Source organism: Odocoileus virginianus, chromosome 2 (genome assembly GCF_023699985.2).
Source record: "Odocoileus virginianus isolate 20LAN1187 ecotype Illinois chromosome 2, Ovbor_1.2, whole genome shotgun sequence".
In the NCBI taxonomy this organism is placed as follows: domain Eukaryota; kingdom Metazoa; phylum Chordata; class Mammalia; order Artiodactyla; family Cervidae; genus Odocoileus; species Odocoileus virginianus.
Genome location: NC_069675.1, coordinates 20,171,876 through 20,187,243, shown reverse-complemented (window position 1 = coordinate 20,187,243; position 15,368 = coordinate 20,171,876). Strand labels below are relative to the sequence as shown.

Here is a 15,368-nt window from a genome sequence, read left to right as displayed (position 1 = left end):
GAACATTCTGACTGTCTGATAGGCAGTCAGTCCCCAAAATCCATCACAGGGCTCCATTGGGTTAGATTATTCATATGATAAATTATGAAGAAGGATCTTGATGAAAAGTGGGGAAAGAAAATGGTGAAATATTAGGATATATTAGATCAAAAACCTCAGGTCTGGCCTTTGTTTCCTGGCCTTAAATCTGTACCAAAGAGATTACTCACATCCAAGAAACTTCTTTTTATGGCACTCTTCTCTCTTCCAGATTCTTCCTCAAGAACAGATTAAAAAAAATCTTTATTGAGATAATTCACAAACCATCAAGTTCATCCGTTTAAAGTGAACAATTCAATGATGTTGTATATTCACAGAATTGTGCGACCACCACTCAAATCTGAGCTCAGAACATTTTTACTATCATAGAAAGTACCCCCTACCCAGCAGCAGTTACTCTTATTTCCACACCCCCAGACCCCCAGGCCTAGGCAACCACTAATTTTCTTAGAGCAAAAAATTTTAAAAGAGTGATTTTCTGCTGGAAAGTCAGTAGGAACACTGTAAAAATGAGCTTTGGGATAGGTAATTTGATTTAAATATGTCACAGAAGGCAATTCATCTGCTATAGTAGAGTTGTGTGTGTGTGTGTGAACTGATGCAGTATTGAACTCAGTGAAAACAGAACTTTTAAGCACTTCATCTCTTTTCTCATTTTGTCCTAAAGAATCATGCTGTTTTCTAAATCTTGTCTTTCTTATATTTCAACCTTTTTTAAAAAATAAAGATAAGATTTAGAAAGATATAAATTAGATATAAAGTTACAAAACTCATAATGCAAATGCAAAATCTCATTAGTGGGAAGAGTTTAACTAGAAAAAACAAAACCCTAAGGTTTTGGTGGGCCAAACATTTGCTGGTTAGAAGTGCTAACTGAGCCAGGTGCCTTTTCTTGTCCCCTGGGATGGTACAGCCCATTTCTCTGTTTGTGTTATTTGCAAGAGATAATATCGTTTACCTACTGAAATGAAAATGAGCGAAGGGGCCTAAGACTCGGAGTAACTGCTTTCATTATCTTTGTTTGTAGCATTCCCTCTAACTGTCATCTCCTGCTCTACTTAGAGCCTGGTGTATCTAGATGAGAGAAAAAACAGGAAATGAAGCAGGTACTGAGCAAGCAGCTATCACCTAAATGTTCTAGGCCAGGGCTTTCTGATCAGAGGTTTGAGGACCCGTGGAGAGAAACAGAAAATTTGTGACAGTACTGAGAAATGAAAAACTGTGCCCAAACAAAAGTGAGGAAACATTTCAATGAGACAGCTTTTGATATTGGGTTACATTACACTTAAAGTAGAGATCTTACCCTGACACTATCAAACTATCAAGTTTCTTTTCCTCTGAGCTACTTTTTCCCTTTGCCTTTCATTACCGTCATTATAGCAGGAAGACATTTTGTACCAGTTTGCTATTTAAAAAGTTAGCTTTCTGTTTATTTTTGTCTTATTTTTTTGAGATTTAAATAAATTAACAGCTAAGTGGATGCTTTAATAACCAATAATTTCATCTCTGAAGGAAAGATAAATCCCAATTTAAAAACCTTTTTCCAGTTTGAAAAGTTCATAGGACTTCTCTGGTGGCCCAATTGTTAAGATTCTGCACTTAAGATTCTGCAGGGGGCAAGGGTTCAGATCCCTGATGAGGGAGCTAAGCATGGAGGAGCCCGCATGCCACATGGCAAAGCCAGAAAAAATGTTCCTAAGTGGGAAAGTAATATTTCTGGTTTCTAGAACTGTACATGAAAAAGTGAAAGTGTTAGTTCAGTTGTGTCCGACTCTTTGTGACCCTGTATACTAAAGGCCACCAGGCTCCTCTGTACATGGAATTCTCCAGGCAAGAATACTGAAGTGGGTAGCCATTCCCATCTCCAGGGGATCTTCAACCCAGTGATTGAAACTCCCACATTGCAGGCAGATTCTCAACCTTCTGAGCCACTTTCTAGAATTGTACACGTACTTCTTGATAAGCGCACTTTTTAATTCTCTACATTTTTCTTTTGTTTATTAATACTAAATTTTTGAGCCATGCAAAAAGTAGAGAAAAATATAATAAAAAATCAAGTTTCAAATCTTGTTTAAGAAATGAAATATTACAAATATGATTGGTCCTTCTGTGTATCTTTCACCTAGTGCTTGTCTCACTTTTCCCACAAAAGAACCAAATTCATACTTGAATTCATTCATCCAAGTATGAATTTGGTTCTTACTCTGAGACATGCCTTTGTAATTGTGATACACACACTCATGTAATTCCTGTTAAAAACGAGACAACAGGCCCAAAGTGGAGTCACTAAGCTAAGTCCTCAGTCTCTGAAATGAGACTTAGTTCTCCCAGAAATGAAATCTTAAATCAGTCAATTAAGAGTCCCCGATCAGCACTAGTTAGGTAATCTGAGACCCTTGTCATCTCCGAAAGGAAAGTAACCGTGCAATAACCAATCTGCAATTTTTGCCAAGTACGACTTCCTTGTTCCTGCTCCCTTCTGCCTATAAAAATCATTTCATGGAGCATCTTGGAGCTCCTTTCTATCTGCTAAACTGGATGCTGCCCGATTTGTGAATTATTGAATACAGCCAATATTAGCTTTAAAATGTATTTAGTTGAATTTTGTTCTCAAATATCCCTAAACAAAATCAGGATTTCTGCATATTTTAAACTTTTCAAAGTGAAAGAAGCACTACAATACTGGCATAAGCTTTGTTTTTGGGGAGGCCGAGCTGAATCCTGCTTCCAGGTCATTCCTGGCACCTAGTTCAGAGGTCAAGCAGTGATCACTGATCTCATGCTCTTGTAGTTAACTTTATAGCTAATCAGTGTAGCTATTCCAATTATTTGGACAAGACATGCAATTTGGATTTATTCTTAATATCTGGAAATTCCTTTTCAAATATAATTTAGTTTTGTGGCTATAAGTTGGGGTGAAAAGCCTCTTTGCATGCTTTTGTACATTGGAATTCTATCAGTCTTTGAAGTAAAAATATGTGTTTATTATTGCAAGAAGAATATGCCAGAATTATTCATGATGATTATAAAAGATTAATTTTCCATGAAAATTATTAAGAACTTTTTTCAGTAGTTAAATAAATAGGGAAACAGATGGACAGTTAATGCAACTATTACGGGTGCATTTGCTAGATAGTTGTAGGAAAAACAATAGATTTTTGTTGAGTGAATAAATGTAAATCCTTATGAAAATAATAAAAGTCAGAATAAGAGATTAGATTATATTATAATTTTAATAATTGTGCAATTATTAAATAACTAAATATATTAAATTAATAAATAAATAAAATAATTAATTATTAAATGGATTAAATAGAATAATCTTTAAGAACTATTTAAAATTCTGTTTATATCATGAATTATTCAAGAAAGTTCCATTTGGGAAATTTCTTCTTTTTGTGAAGATAAATTTAAAGTGGAATGTCAATTTTGCCAACTCAAAATTTTACCAAAAGGGGAAAACTCCAAAATCATATCAAAATCAAAATATATCAAAATATAAAGTACATGAAGAAAAGAAAAAAGAGAAAAATTAGATAATCCCCAAATACATTGCTTTTCTACTGATCTTAGCTAAAAAGATCTTAGTATTACACATAGGTAGATCAGTGACTACAGGAGCAAAATAGCATCTGGAAGTGGTATCAGTTCAGTTCAGTTCAGTCGCTCAGTCGTGTCCGACTCTTTGCGACCCCATAGACTACAGCACGCCAGGCTTCCCTGTCCATAACCAACTCCTGGAGCGTACTCAAACTCATGTCCATTGAGTCAGTGATGCCATCCAACCATCTCGTCCTCTGTCGTCCCCTTCTCCTCCCTCCTTCAATCTTTCCCAACGTAAGGGTCTTTTCCAATGAGTTGGTTCTTCTCATCAGGTGCCCTAAGTATTGGAGTTTCAGCTTCAGCATAGTCCTTCCAATGAATATTCAGGACTGATTTCCTTTAGGATGGACTGGTTTGATCTCCTTGCAGCCCAAGAGACTCTCAAGAGTCTTCTCCAACACAACAGTTCAAAAGCATCATTTCTTCAGCTCTCAGCTTTCTTTATAGTCCAACTCTCACATCCATACATGACTACTGTAAAAACCATAGCTTTGACTAGACAGACCTTTGTTGATAAAATAATGTATCTGCTTTTTAACATGCTATCTAGGTTGGTCATAGCTTTTCTTCCAAGAAGCAAGCGTCTTTTAATTTCATGGCTGCAGTCACCATCCGCAGTGATTTTGGAGCACCCCCCCAAAAAAAAGTCTCTCACTGTTTCCATTGTTTCCCCATCTGTTTGCCATGAAGTGATGGGACCGAAACCCATGATCTTAGTTTTCTGAATGTTGAGTTTTAAGCCAACTTTTTCCACTCTCTTCTTTCACTTTCATCAAGAGGCTCTTTAGTTCTTCTTCACTTTCTGCCATAAGGGTGGTGTCATCTGCATATCTGTGGTTATTGATATTTCTCCCAGCAATCTTTATTCCAGCTTGTGTTTCATCCAACCCAGCGTTTCTCATGATGTACTCTGCATATAAGTTAAATAAGCAGGGTGACAGTACACAGCCTTGAGGTACTCCTTTCCCAATTTGGAGTCAATCTGTTGTTCCATGTCCAGTTCTAACTTGCTTCTTGACCTGCATACAGATTTCTCAGGAGGCAGGTCAGATGGTCTGGTATTCCTATTTCTTTAAGACTTTTCCATAGCTTGCTGTGAACCATACAGTCAAAGGCTTTGGCATAGTCAATAAAGCAGAAATAGATGTTTTTCTGGAACTCTTTTGCTTTTTCGATGATCCAGTGGATGTTGGCAATTTGATCTCTGGTTCCTCTGCCTTTTCTCAATCCAACCTGAACATCTGGAAGTTCACGGTTCATGTACTGTTGAAGCCTGGCTTGGAGAATTTTGAGCATTACTTTGCTAGCGTGTGAGATGAGTGCAATTGTGTGGTAGTTTGAAGTGGTATAGCCTGGATTTAAAACCAAGCAATTTGGCTCCAGAGTCCATGCTCTTACTCCTTTATTCTTATCTTGGCCTAATAAGAATAAAAGGGCCAGGGCATGCTCTAATATCCAGGTTATTTTAGTGCTGCACTGTTTATCTTTGTCCATACATCAAATTATTTCCTTAAGAATATGTCTATTTTCTTTTATAACATGAAATCAAATATGGAAGAAGCCATGTGGTTATGGAAGGGGCTTCAAGAATTTAACATTTTCAGTAATCCCATGAGAGGAGGGACCCTTCCATTACCATTTGCTAAAGACCTATTATTTCACAATTAGTCAGGGAGTCCTTTCTGAAATGTCAGAAAGGAGATCAAGATAATTAGACTGATGGCACCATTGTGAGCACGTCTACAAAAATGGTATATATGAGATGTTGTTTAAAGAGGAAAGCATGGTACACATATAGTATACTTGTATTATCAGGTTACTGTAGGCTACTTGCCTCTAAACTGAACACAGGTCTAGTAGACAAATTTTTTCCTGCTTCCTTTCCTGTGTACAGCTCAGGACTATTTAAGAACAATTTGATGCCATGGTTGCCATGGTAAATACTTTCCATAAGAACTAAGTAATTGTTGGAAGCTGTTACAATTTACCATTATTTAGTTTCAGAGTGATTTAAATGTTCTCACATTCCCTCTTCATGTAAACATGTTATCTGCATCAGAATTTCTTTTTTAATTTTCTTTGAAAAAGACACATCTCATTAAGGACTAAGACACAGTAATTATAGTGAAAATAACGCACATTTTTTTTCCCCCAAAGAATATGGTCAGCTTGGTTTTATGCTTTTTGATCTGCAGGACTTAGAGCATTTTGACTCTGACCTCACATTAATGTTGTTTTAAACCAGGTAATAGATAGGCCTCAACAGTTCAGGGGGAAAAGCGGCCAACTTATCATAGAGGGAGTGTTTGGGAATGCTTACCTTATAGATTTGCTTTTTACCATCATAATGGAATCATAGATCATTCAAACTTGAAAAGACAAAATTTTAAATGCAGTTTTATAGCATAGATGAGTTCTGCAGCTGTGGTAACAATTTATTGCTGGGCATCTGTGCCATGCTGCTAATCAATAACATGGTTCCCAAAGATATCAAGATAATAAAGTATCCTTAAAAAGCAAAGGACTCAACACAAAAATGACATCAAGAACTTGAGCTGATACAAACAGCATTAAGGAACATGATGGGGAGGACTTCCGTTATAACCGTTGCTTATTCACTAAGGTGTGTACCAACTCTTTGTGACCCTTTGGACTGATCATAGCCCACCATGTTCCTCTGTCCATGGGATTTTCCAGGCACAAATATGAGAGTGAGTTGCTATTTCCCTCTCCAGGGGACCTTCCTGACCCAAGGATTGAACCTACCTCTCCTGCGTCTCCTGCATTGCAGGCAGATTCTTTATCCACTGAGCCACTGAGGGAGCCCCTTTATTATAACTAGGTACTCATAAAAATAGACAACTCCAAAGAGCCAAAAGTGTTCAGGTATATTTTAATCACAGGGTGAGAGACTTGCCATGTATCCTTCTAGCGCACCATTGCAGGGCAGAAGTCCCTCAAAATACAAAACTTATTTTCAAAGATGATATTGTGGAACATCAGTTGTGGGCTTGTTTTTTTTTTCTTTCTGTTCTAGGATGAATAATAACCCTGCCCAACAGTGAGTTACCTGGACAAATGTAGACCTCCGTTTTCTCTGCTCTCTCTTCGGTCTTCCTCTCTCCCTTCCTCCTTCTCCGCCCCTCTCTCTCTCCCTTCCTTTCTTCTTCCCTCCTTCCTTCCTCTTTCCTCTCTTCTTTTCTTTCTTTCTCTTCCATCCTCCCTTCTTCCCGCCTTCTTTCTTTCTTCTTGCTTTCTCTTTTATTAGTAATAAGTGATATAACTTTAAGTCTGTGTCTTGGTGTCTGGGTGCTTCACATAGATAATTCTTATGTCCCTAACTGGGCTTCCCTCATAGCTCAGTTGGTAAAGAATCTGCCTGCAATGCAGGAGACCCCAGTTCAATTCCTGGGTTGGGAAGATCCCCTGGAGAAGGAATAGGCTACCCACTCCAGTTTTCTTGGGCTTCCTTGGTGGCTCAGCTGATAGAGAATCTGCCTGCAGTTCAGGAGACCTGGGTTCGATCCCTGGGTTGGGAAGATCCCCTGTAGAAGGGAAAGGCTACCCACTCCAGTATTCTGGCCTGGAAAATTCTGTGGACTGTATAGTCCATGGGGTCCCAAAGAGTCAGACATGACTGAGGACTTTCACAAAAAAAAACCCAAAAAAACTCCCTAGCTAGCTTCTGAAGAACAGAGGCTATTTCCAAACAGAAAGCTCCTCAGTCTTTGACCCTGCAATTCTCCCTTGAGGCCTTCTAGAGTCCATTTTTTACAGTCTGCCTCAAAGCATTTTATCCAAGAATTCTTTACCAATGTACCACTTCTACTGCAATCTCTTCTATTAAAACACACACACACACACACACACAAGCTGAGTTAAAAATACAGATAAATATAAAGTTTTCTCACCTCCCAGAATTGAGAGTGGTTGGCATTTTTTTGCATATTTGTTTTTAGTCTTTATGTATATTTTTGCGTAAATAATAAAATATTCCCCAATACATTAAGTACCTTGGATCCCCACCCATCATCACAGTCCAGCTCTGACTCACCCGCTGTGCTTATCAACCATAAACTTGCTATGAATCCTTTAAGTTCTCTTTTCATATTTTCCAGTGTCTTCTTTATTCTGTATCATAAATGTTTTCATTCTTTTTTTTTTTGTAAGGAACTCCAGGTATTGCCCTTGATCTTAGAACGTCCAGTTTTCCCTGCTAGATGGGGATGAACCAGGAGGCAATTGTATCTCCCAGAGGCCAGCCCTTGCTGACTATGATCTGTGAATATCCTCCAGCCACCAGATTTAGTTGGGGGCATGCTCTCGCCTAGGTATGTCTTGACTTCTCCCTGCTACAATTCTGCATCTTGGTCCTTGATAACAGATTCATAGAAGAGCTCAAATAAACATATGATGTTGTACCTGACCACATTTATGCCCTGTTTTCTTGGGTTCTGTGACTAGAACTTTAACTTGGCTTTTGGTTTTCTAACTGATCTAATTTTCCTCTTGTTTGGCTGCCAGAAGCTCAAAACCAACATACCGTACACCCATATTAACAGGAAAGTTGGCTTTGTGGCATGGCTTTTATGTGTTAACCACATTATGGCTTTATTTTCTAACCTTCATTTATCTTCTGTCTTTTTCTAAAAATATCCTATTTACTTATTCAAGAGTTTATTGTGGACCACTTTTTAATAATTCTTTATTAAATAATTCAAATTCAATTCTTTATTATTGAATTTGTTACAATATTGTTTATGTTTCATGTTTTGATTTTTTGACCACAAAACATGTGGGATCTTAGTTCCCAACCAGGAATCAAACCTGTAACCTCTGCTTTGGAAGGTGAAATCCTAACCATGGGACTCAACCAGGAAAGTCCCACCTTTTGTCTTAATGTTCTTTATTTGTACATTTTTTACCTTGTGGAGTTTACAAAACTGTCCAAGAGGCACCTCATTATTTTAAATCGGGAGAATAAAACTCTAACAATCTGTTGTAGCAGGCAGGAGTTTTCATTATTTCTGATCCAGGAAAATTGAGTGATCTGACAGGTAGCCTCAAAAGAAAATTTATATTTAGGAAGATTAATTATTTCTTGTACTGAGGTACACATTAGGTGTGGTAGATGTCCTTTTTTACTTTTATGAATAATTTATGCGTTTCCTTTAATAGTTAAAATTTGAATGTATTAAATGAAATTCTAAATGAAACATGATTTGGAGCCATGGTTTGAAAATTTCTTTTTCTTTGAAAACCAAAAATAAAACCTTCATGCTATCCACTTAAATATTTTCCTTCTTCCTTTATTTTGAGGTAGAAGTAATGAAGATTCTTTTCCTAGGGCATTTTGGGGATCTGGAACTAACCTTAAGTAGGTGGTGTACGTAACCAATCTGCCTGTATGGTCAAGAATTCTATGGGCCTCTCCTGTTCCCACACCAGCCTCTTACAGTCTCTAAATCACCAGTATTAAGAGTTATGTTCCTTTTGGTCTTTAGAAAGTTTTTTGAAATGTGAATATCCCTTGGAAAAGAAAACCATCTTATGAATTTATAAGCTTCCATGTTTGAAATTTGGCTGGGAAGAACAATATGAACAAATATAAAACAGATATGTTTGGAGAGGATACAGAGAGTTATAAAGCAAGAGAGAAAACTGCTTTTAATTCTCCCTAGGATGAGCCCCTAGCAAAATTGAGAATAGTCCTTTCTTATTTTGGCTAAAATTTTAAGACTTTTCTTCCTTTCCTTTTCTTCTTTCTTTCCTTCTTCCCCAAATATAAAGTTCAGAAGGTTTTGGTCTAAAAAAATAAAAAAAAAGAGTTCTTGTAAGAATTGACCAAAGAGGATAAAATCATTTACACCACATAGGAAATTTCCCATAAAGGAAATTTTCAGCAAATTTTTCCTTCAATGAGTCTCTATATTAGAATTTTTCTCTTCATAAATTCTTTAAACTGTTTCATAGAAAATCAAATTATACATATCTAAACTGTAGTTTCCCAAGACCATAAAGCTTCCTAAGATGAGTTTATGCATCAGTAGTGATGGCACCTGCCTAAACAAATTCTTCTGTGGAATTGTCAGCACTGCTGATAGGTTTAGGGCCAAGCTTCTGCCACATTTTGTAAGATAACAACCAAGTATAGCATGACCTTGATAGATTCTGCTCATATTTTAGCAAAACCACATTCTGCTTTGAGAAAGGTCAGACTCACAGCAAGGGTATAGCTTCTTCCTTACTTATCTTTCATGATCTTGTCACCTATTTATCATATAGTAAGGACAAAGGGCAAATTTGCTTAATCTAGATACTTTACAATTTCATCTCCAAGTACCTAATGTTCTGAGCCAATTATTCTTGGATTTATGATGCTTTTTTCTGAAGAATGATGCTAAATCTTATTATTTTGATAAGTTATTGACTACTCAGATTTTTTAAATTAAAAAAATTTAAAATAACTAAAAATTTGTGTTTCCTTTCTAGGCCTCTAGAAAACTATGTATCTCCTACCATTCCTCACCTTTTCTGTCAAACAATGTCTGATGTATTTATTGGTCACAAAATTGAGCCAGATTTCACCAAGCAAAAGCCCTAAAAATGATTTCATTTAGTAGTACAGATTAGAAACTAATTTTGAAGATCCAAGTAGATGTTTGGGCAGTGAAGATGTAGGATAGAAGAGCAGGTGTTGGCCACGTTAAACTGCATTCAGCTTAATCTTCAGAAATATTGTGGTAATGAATGGGGCTTCTTGGGAGACATTTACCCTTGGGATGTGGTGACCGCCTGTTTAAAATATTGCCTGAAGTTGTATAGAAATTCAGCACTAAAAAAGAAAGAAATTCAGCACAAAGTCAAGCTTAAAAACAGTCCATAATGGCTGAATTAAATGTATAGAACTCAGTTTCCCAAACCTTGCTTGTGTTGAGTTGCTAAGTTCTGTCCAACTCTTTGGGACCCCATGGACTATAGCCCGCCAGTCTCTTTTACTCATGGGATTTCCCAGACAAGAATACTGGAATGGGTTGCCATTTCCTTCTCCAGGAGATCTTCCTGACCCAGAGATCAAATCGGTGTCTCTTGTATTGTCAGGAGGATTCTTTACCACTGAGCCACCAGGGAAGCCCTTTCCCAAACTTTAGCAAGTAACTAAAACCTTCACTGTTGCCAAACGAAGCAGCAAGATATGGAAAGTGGGGGTGGGAAATCCCATACTGGGAAGCAGGATATTTGAACTTTCATCTAGCAAAGATGAATACTTTAATGTGACCCCAGACTTGTCATTTAAACTCTTTGCTTGAGTTGTCTCATCTTGGCAGACTTAAGGTGAAAAGCTGGGCCAGATGACTATTATTAAAACTTCTATTTTAAAAGTAATCGTGAGTGGACTTTCCTGGTGGTCCAGTGGTTAAGACTCTGAACTGCCAATGCAGAGGCTGGAGGTTTGATCCCTGAATGGAGAATTAAGATCCAACATGCTGTGGACTCCACCAAAAGATTAAAACAAACAAAAGAAAAGTAATCATGGGAATTCCCTGGTGGTCCAGTAGTTAGGACTTGGCACTTTCACTCCCAGGGTCCGGGTTTAATCCCTGGTTGTGAAACTAAGATCCCACAAGCTTCAGGGTACAGCCAGGAAAAAAAAAAAGTCACCCTCGTTGTAACAAAACAAAATAAAGAACTGAAAAATGCAGAAAAAGATTAAGAAGAATATAGTGGTAGCCCATATAAACCATAATCTCACCTGCACTGATAGATTAATCAATGTTGACATAAGCTTCTTTTTTTTTTTTTTTTTTTGATAACTGAAATTATTGCAGGAAGGGAGACCCCTTCCAGGGCCCGAAACTGGGCTCTTGTCTAACACTCGGAAATGAATTGTCCGAGGAGACACATGCTGACAAAGCAAGAGACTTTATTGGGAAAGGGCACCCGGGTGGAGAGCAGGAGGGTAAGGGAACCCAGGAGAACTGCTCTGCCGCGTGGCTTGAAGTCTTGGGTTTTATGGTGATGGGATTAGTTTCCGGGTGGTCTTTGGCCAATCATTCTGATTCAGAGTCTTTCCTGGTGGCGCACGCATCGCTCAGCCAAGATGGATGCTACCGATAGGGATTCTGGGAAGTGGAAGGACACGCAGTGTCTTCTTTCAACCTTTCCGGAACTCTTCCTGGCTGGTGGTGGCTTATTAGTTCCATATTCCTTATCAGGATTTCCTGTCATAAAACAACTCATGCAAATGGTTACTATGGTGCCTGGCCAGGGTGGGCGGTTTCAATCAGTGTGCTTCCCCTAACAAAATCATCAATGTATACAATTTTGTATATATACTACTTTTTGAGAGGTAAAGGGTTTGGGATTTGTTGTCCTTCACAAAAGAGGCCTGGGACAAATGGAAAGGTAGACTGTGTTCTTGGGTAGAAAAACTTAGAGGCATGATGATGTTAGCCCATTAGGGACTGGCAGTATCCTTCAAAATTGTAAATGGGTATACATTTGGATCCAGCATTCTACTTTTAATAATGATTCTAGAAATGGTATCTAAGAAATAGTTTTCAATGCAACATTCTTTTGGGGCAATAGCGAAAAATTGGAAGCAGCATAAATGTCAATTAGTATAAGCCTTGTTAAATAATAGATAATTACACTTTGGAATATTACACAGTTATTGAAAAGAATGAGTACCTGCTTTTTGTATTGATTTAGAAAGATCTTCAAGATACATTAAATGAAAAAATCAAGCTGCTGGGAAAATATTTATAGTATTTTATCATTCATGTAAACAATGTAAGAGGACAGAGAATACATGTTGTCTTCTACCCGAAACAATTCTTTGTAAGTCTAAACAAGAAACTTCTAACATCAGTGACTTGTGCTATGGTTGGGCTGGGAACCAAAGATCTGGGACTGAGTGGGAGTGAGACTTTCTACTGTGTACATTTTTATGCTTGTTTGATGTTTGGACAATGTGAATATATTATTAACATTAAAATAGAAATAAGAATGTGCTATCCTTTGTTTGTCTGTATATTATTGATTCACCATTAGTGTGAATTCTATTTTTAGTTTAACAATGATACATTTAGCATGAATCATGATACCACATTTCTTCCATTCTAAGATGTATTTTTCCCATGTATGAAAATTTCTGAAATGAGTAATTCCCTTCTCCTATTGCATATAAATATAAAGTATAAATACTTTACTTTGCTATTTGACTTTCATTGGATTTTTTTTGTTTTTTGGGTTTTTTTGCTATTTAATTTTCACTAGACATTTAGGTTGCTTCCAGTTTTTTCTTTCATTTTTTTTCCCCATGAATAATTGTCTCACTCTGTTATTGAATCATTAAAAATATTTTGTTTTGACAATTAGAAACAATACTATAGTATAATGTGGCAGTTAAAAATATGGGCCCTAGAGGCACACTGCCTGGGTTTGAATCCTGGCCCAAGTACATCTAGGCTGAGTAATATGAGTAGTGATTTAGCCCAACTCAGCTGTTTGTGATGGGGATTATAAAACTACATGTTTCATATGGTTTAGCACCATACTTGGCACATGGCATAAATATTCAGTAAATATTATTCATTTTGTAATGAAAATATTTGTGGATATATAAGAATTACTTCTATAGAACAGCTTCCTGTAAATGATATTATTTAACCAAAGAGTATAAACACTTTTAAACTGTTTTTTGTATTTTTAATTTGAGAGATGATAGTATTTAAATATTCAATTTTAGGGTTTTTTCTTTTTACTACTTAGTTTGATGGAAGTTGTTTTCTTTTTTTAACCCCATATGTTTAACGGCTATTTATATCTCTTGTTTGAATTTGTCTATTCTTGACTTTTCCTTTTCCAACACAATATTTATCTGATTAATTTATATGAATTTTATATAATAGTGATGCTTTAACCTTATTATTTATGCATTTTCAAATTTTAACCTAATGATTTTTAAAATGAACTCAGAAAAAAAGGATCAGATGGCCTTCTAAATTAAAAATATAAAGATACTCAAACAAAAGAATATATGTTGCACCTTTTTACAATATAAAACTTTGTAATAAATTGAACACCTCTGTATCCCCATTCAATTTGAGAAACAATATTTTTGATGACACCTGTGTAAAACTCTCCAATCTTATCCTCCCTAAGCCCTGGGGTTGTCAAAGTTTGAGTTTTGGTTCTTACTTTTTAAAATAGTTTACCAGGTAATCCCTAAATAATATACGGCTTGATTTTTGTCTATTTTCAACTTCTTTTTTTCAATGTAGTCATACTGTATTCATGTTTCTATAGCTTGTTGCAATGCCAGTTCTATTATATATTAGATTTCCATGTGTAAATCTATTTCTGTGTCACCTAATCTATTCTGTTGGTCTATTTTTTTCTGAATTAACACCACAAAACTCTACAATAAATCTTTTTTTAAAACTCCTACTTATCTATTTTATTTCTGGCTGCTCTGGGTCATTTCCTCCTTCAGGAGATCTTTCCAACCCAGGGATCAAACCCAGGTCTCCCACATTGAGGGCAGACACTTGACCATCTAAGCCACCAGCGAAGCCTTGTCTTTGTTGCTGCCGGTAGGCTTTCTCTGACTGCGGAGAGTGGGGGCTACCCTCTCATTGTGATGCACAGGCTTCTCTTTGCAGTGGCTTCTCCTGTTGCGGAGCACAGGCTACAGGGCTCAAAGGCTTCAGTAGTTGTGGCACATGGGCCCAGTAGTTGCGGCTCCTGGGCTCTAGAGCACAGGCTGAATAGTTGTGGCACATGGGCTTAGCTGCTTTGAGGCATATGGGATCCTCCTGGATCAAGGATCAAACCCATGTTCTACATTGGCAGGTGGATTCTTTACCGCTGAGCCACAAGGGAAGCCCCTGGTGTGACTCTAACAATGTAGAAATCCAGTAGGTATCGTTTCCTTCTTTCAGATTAACATGGTAGTTAAGAACTCTGGCTCTGGAGTCAGAAAGACCAGGATTCTAATCTAACCTCAAGGGCTGGAGAATACACATTTTGGGAAGTCTGCCCAGACCACAAGCCTCCTTCTCTGAGAACTTCCCCTAGGAGTGTGCCCTATACTCATGTTTGTATTATGTGACTGCCTGACTGGACATATTCGATTGCATCAGAAGAGAAGAAGACAAGGTTAATTGGATTTCCTCTTCTAATGTTTAGAATTATGACCACTTGAATTTAGAACAAGTAAACGTGCCGGCTGGGTGGCAACTATACTTGGCCATGCACACGTAGAGGAGAGCGAATGCCTGGAGCATACAAAAGATTGAGACAGAGGAAGAAGATATACAGAGAAAGAAGCAAGAAACCTTGAGGAAGGAAGATGATATTAAGGAAGAAAGAGAGATGGGGATGAACTAACCACAAAAGTACCCTCATATGAATTCCAGGCATTTGTACCGCCTCTAACAGATTTCCATTTCTTGATTCAAGTCCATCTTGGTGCCTGATGTTATTTCCTGACTCTTGGGTTCCTGGTAACAACCCTCTGTTCTTAAATTTCCTTTTTGTGTAGGAGGGGGAGTTTTATTTAGCTCAAATCTTACTGGTTTCCATAGTGGCTTTTTTTTTTTCCTTTCTTTCTTTTTTGGTTTACGTTCATACCAACAGTGCACAAGGATTCTCTTCTCCATATTCTTGTCTCTACTTGTAATCTCTTGTCATTTTGATAACCATTCTAATAGGTATGGTAT

The 15,368-nt window shown here is 37.2% G+C and overlaps 1 long non-coding RNA gene across 1 annotated transcript in view; it reads right to left on the bottom strand.

The window, feature by feature from the left end:
• Positions 1–11,546: 11,546 nt before the first annotated feature.
• The window catches only part of LOC110139441 (uncharacterized), a 30,454-nt gene continuing 26,632 nt past the window's right edge, over positions 11,547–15,368 (bottom strand). The window contains exon 4 of the long non-coding RNA XR_002314497.2: positions 11,547–11,864. This is a non-coding gene — a long non-coding RNA (uncharacterized lncRNA). The remainder of the gene's footprint in view (positions 11,865–15,368) is intronic.